General features: G+C 30.7%; 1 pseudogene; it reads left to right on the top strand.

The window, feature by feature from the left end:
* Positions 1-1,028: 1,028 nt before the first annotated feature.
* LOC114413821 lies at positions 1,029-4,679 on the top strand (annotated as a pseudogene).
* Positions 4,680-5,418: the final 739 nt, after the last annotated feature.

The following is a 5,418-nucleotide window of genomic DNA, read 5'->3' as shown; positions in this document are numbered from 1 at the left end:
TGTTGATACCGCAATTCTACAATTGGCGGATACAGTGCTAAATACCATCAGTAACACGCCAATACGTGTAGGAAGCAATAAAAAAAGATCTCGTTTTCACTGTTTTTTTCTTCTTTCTCTTCATCATTAATTTTATGTTGTATATGCATGAAACATATCTTGCTATTTCAATTCACTTTGTATCTAGTAATTTTTTTATACATACTTGTTACCAATAAATGCGAATAGTATATAAAGTTCACGTTAGCTCACTTTTGCACTGCACTTTACATTAGTTTTTAATTATTGCTATCGATCGATATTAATTTTTTGTACAAGTATTGCTCCCTACGATCTTGTTTCTTCCTCATCTCATGTCATTGTTTATATTGTTTATCTTTTTTCGCTTTCTTCTTTTCTTTGTTTTCCTCTTTCATTATTTTACTGTACACGTAGTTTTTTTTTTCCATTTTGTATTTCATTTAAAAAAATCATGAAAAATAATTAATTTTCATATTGCTATTGCTTCTTATAGTAAATTAAATTGATGTTTTATTCTAATTAATACACACTAAAGTATGAAACATGCACCCGTGTTAGCGTACGCATGTGTATGCATGCAGATACAAAATGATATTCATAATATAATAGGTGCAATTTATGTTTTTTTTTTTGTTAGCAGTATCCTCTAAGTGATGTAATTCCTTTTGCTATTTAATTCTACCCTTTTATCACGATTATGTAACTTGGTTAATTGCAGAGCCTCTATGTGATGAATGATAGCTTAATAGTTTCTTTTCAAATTCATAACATTGTCGCCTTTGCTAACTAGTCAATTGGCCAATACAGGAGCTTCCAGGGGCATATAGTGAGGATGTAGCTTTGGAAGCGTATCCAAAATGTGAGCCTGTGCCATATGACAATTTTGAAGATGCATTTAAGGTTCCCTTTCTTGTTTCATTATTTATTCTGTTTGTGTCTATATTTGATGCATTGACTAGTAAGTTATATTTGATGATATATTTGTATTTTCTTCAGGCAGTTGAACTATGGTCAGTGGAAGCATCCACCGTAATTATGACTTACTTCTTCGCCATAGGCTGCACATGATTGGGGAGGTGAAGTTGCGTGTTAACCACTGCCTTTTAGGATTGCCTAATGTGAAAATGGAGGAGATCAAAGTAGTTGTGAGTCTTGCACATTGTTCTTTTCTATGTTTTCCATTGTGATAAATTAATTAAGATTGAATGAATATGATGCATTATGTTTCCCATTTGAACAAAGTGGCTTGTTATGGATGATTCGACCTTAAGATAGCAGCAGTTTTATAGTAGTACTCCTCCCTCCTTCTCAAAATAAGTATCATTCTAAATTATTTTAAACAGATAAAAAAAAATTAATAAATAAATGAAAAAAAATAATAATTTTATAAAATTAACCTTATTAAATAAATGAAAAAAAGTAGTATTAATATTAGATTCAAACATTAAAGTGACATTTATTAGAGGTATTGATAGAAAAGTGCAATTAATATTATAATAAAAATTTTAGTATAATTTATTGGATTACATAAATCATATTTACTGTTCTGCTATGTAATAATGGCTTGTCTCACCATGCCAACTTTCAAGTTATGCTTCCGGTCCGGGGAATATTCCCCTTCATTTTTAGCCTTTTTGGGTCTATATGTTTTATTGTAGCCACAAAAAAGTAGAAAACAAAAATGTTTTTTGTTGCTGGTGAAGTCAAGATTAAAGTCTAGCTAATTTATTGCAATTCTCATAGGATGATAATGTGAATGTTACTCGTTTCTTGGTCCCTGCCAGAGAGCCTATAATTGCAGGAACTGACAGGCCCCATAAGGTATACAAATTTATTCTTTACATTTATCCTTTTATGAACTTGGTGATGAGTTCATGTCTTTTCTTTCATACTAGCATCGTTTTCAGCCTAATAGAAAAAGCCTTTTGCCTTGGCAGCTTTTGCTTTGAGAGATATTAATTTGTCAAAGGTGTGTTATATTTAATTGATATTGGACTTTTGAAATTAAAAAACACATTTATTATTGTTATTTCTTAAAATATGATATACTTATAACAATTCTTATAACAATTTATATATCAACCATTTTTTTTGTCTGTCTCTCTTTTTCATATCATTTATTACATTTTAAAATTTTCTCTTTTCTCTTACTTTTCTTCCTTTCTCTCTCTTTGTTGTACAAGTTGTTGTATAAGGATTATTTCTCTTATAATTTTTTATGTAAATTCAGACATAGAGTCGTCCACTGAAGCAACATCCCTTAAGGGTTGTTGATGATTCAAATCAAGGGAGTGTCATGTAAGTAATTTTGTATTTTTGTTCCCTGTTCAATTTGTAGTAGTAAAATTTAAGGTGTAATTTTTCTAGTTTAAATGCAAATTGACCAATGGTTCATAGTTACTTTATCCTGTGAATATTTATGAAGATAATGGGAGTTTGGATGGAGATACAACTAAAGGGCCAGAAGCTTGTTAGAATAAAAATGTGAGGGCATATGATATAGTTCATGATATGTTGAAATTCATTTTGAAATTCACATTACTAGGTTATCAAAGGTGTCTTTGGGTAATTGAACATGGATATATAGTTTAATTGAACACTTATTCAATAAGAACTTAGTTGAGAGCCTCACTGAAATTTACTGAAATAAGTTGAAAATAACTTATTTTACTAAGCTTGTCCATTAACTCTTCCAAGCACCCACTAATATAATATAGCTTATTCTGATAAAAATATTTCCAAGTCTTCGATTCAAAAACTGAAAGGAGAAAGTTCTCAGATTGGGTTTAGTTTTACTTCACAACTATGATCATAGGATTCTTGTATTTTGTATAGAAGTGTATTGCAAAACTATGATGTTAGGCATAAAACTTTTCTGGTGGCAGGCACTTTGACTACCTCCTCTACATTGATATTGAAGCTTCTATGGCAGAACCTCGTGCACAACATGCTTTAGGAGTGTTGCACGTCTGCCCATTATCTATGCAACTCGAGTTTAATATTTTGTTTCTTGAGTCACATATTTTGTATTGATCAACAATGAGCTAATTACACAATATTGAGTTTAGAAACTAACACAAGGATGCAATTTTTGTAAAAAGTAATTTAATTAGATGATAAAAAGGAAAGAATAAAAAAAATACGTTGTACTAACTAATTAGTTGTACTGGAGTAGTATCTTGGTAACTTCCTTGAGTCGAGAGATGTCCTATATTTACCCGGATCATCGTCACAAACAAGGGAAAAGGTCTGAGACGCGTGACTTCATGTGAGTGCTCAAATAAGAAAAGTCTTAGGTATGAATTTGTCTCTGACTCAAATTATGTACTCTCTTTCACATAAACATTTACTTGTGCGTTAGAGTACTAGTAAGTACTCCACTACTGCTATATCCATCACCTCCACTGTGCTCCGCCAACTTGCTTAGTCATTAGTCTTTAGATCTGAACCAAATATCCAGTACTGAACCTGATTTGATCCAATTCCACCAAACATTAGTGTGAGATCAATCCATGACTAACAAAACCCTTAGTAAATAGCTTAGGGTGTATTTGAATACACATTGAAATGTCATTCCGTTTGGATATAAGGAGAAAAGAGAGTTAGTTAAGATAGTTAGATTATTAATGAGTTAGTTAGTTAGAAAAATTTATTTAGATACAAATAGGAGAAAAAAGGATAGGAGAGAGACAGATTGATTGTCATTATAAATTGAGTATTAAATCTTTGTAAAGGGAGAAATCTTTTATGAAGGAAAATTCTTAATTTTCTCTCTTATTTTTTATTCTTTTCTTACTATACAATCAAATTATTTCTCTTCTTCATCATTTCAGTTTTTGATTCTTAACACATTCAACGTAAAAGCTTTAAATTTTTACAGTCATGTTAGTGCTTGAGAATGTGTGAAATCCGATTCAACAAGAGGTTAAAATGCTTATACAAACACACACTTAGTCCCTTGAGCATGCTAACCTAAGGTTTAATTCTTGACCATTTGTATAGAATGTTGGAAAACAATTTAAATTTTAAGTTTTTAGGATATTGTTTAGATTTAAAAGAATATTATCTTATCTCTAGGATGTTTAGATTAAGAAATAAGATATGCACAAAAAGAAAAATGTATGTACCAAAAAAGGATTAGGAGATAAGATGAAATGTCTCAAAGCGAGTAAGTGCTCTGGTGTATCATACCACATTTAATCCTATTGATCTGAGTATTCAAGTATTAATGGTGGGATATCATTCACTAATATAAGTTGTGTAGAATAAAATGTCTGAGCTTTTCTATATATGGAGATACGTAGAATACCCACAATCACAAATTCACAATTGTTTGTAGATTAAGTGTTATGTGCTTGACCCGATGACATATTCACAATCCTGCTAGGAAAGCCTTTTGCCTTCACTAATTTTAACTCTTTTTCCATATCAATTGCTTAGCACATTGTTAAAATTCCTTTACTAATGTGTTTTTACAAAAAAAATAAAAATAAAAAGTATTAAATTAATGTATTATTGTCTTCAAAAGGTGGCTTTCAAATCAAACGCCAGATCTAATTGTTGGTAACATCTGTCTATTTATTTGATTTCCATTTCAGGAATTTGCTAGTTTTCTTCGAGTTCTTGGTTGTTATCCAATTATGGATACAGTATTATAGAAGTTCAGTGCCTTAACTAGGAGCAACAGTCAATGTTGTTTCATTTTACTGATAATATAAACAGCTTCTATCAGAGGTTCATCTTTAATTCAAAATTATTTTCATCTACCTAAGGAGGTGCTTTGGAGTCTCATCATATCATTGTTTTGACAGTGGAGTGAATGCTGCTACAGGCGTCGTCATTGTGTTATTTTCTTTCAACCGCAGATAAAGATAGTGCTGAAAGATTCAAATTTGTGTTATTTTCTTGGACTATTGGTTCCGTAACCCAACTTTCATTTAGATTTTAGACCCCTTCATATTAAAAGGATTTGCAATGCGAACTGAGTCACCCAAATATATAAATAAAATGACTCTATTGAATTATAGCATACTAATATAAATGAATGACCAAGCCACCCGAATTTTTTCTTCCATTAACTGCTCTACCAAGCCACAATAATATGTCTCCGGAACATTTCTTATTATAAGTTGGTATAGACGGGTGGGACCAATGGACAAAATAGATGAACTGAACGGTAAAAATAGTTCAGATAAACTAAACTGAATTAGGTAATAGTTCGGACTAAATCAAACTGTTCCAAATGATTCTGAATTATCCTGAACTGTTCCAAATTATTTGAATTATTCTCAATAAATATCTTATTTTAGAGTAAATTTCTCACATTTTTTAATCTCATATGTTACCGTTCCGTTCAAGCAGTTTGATTTTAGATCAATTCAGTTTTTAAAAATTAAA

The sequence above is a fragment of the Glycine soja genome, chromosome 5, assembly GCF_004193775.1.
Source record: "Glycine soja cultivar W05 chromosome 5, ASM419377v2, whole genome shotgun sequence".
Classification (NCBI taxonomy): domain Eukaryota; kingdom Viridiplantae; phylum Streptophyta; class Magnoliopsida; order Fabales; family Fabaceae; genus Glycine; species Glycine soja.
This window is presented reverse-complemented; position numbering and strand designations above follow the sequence as displayed.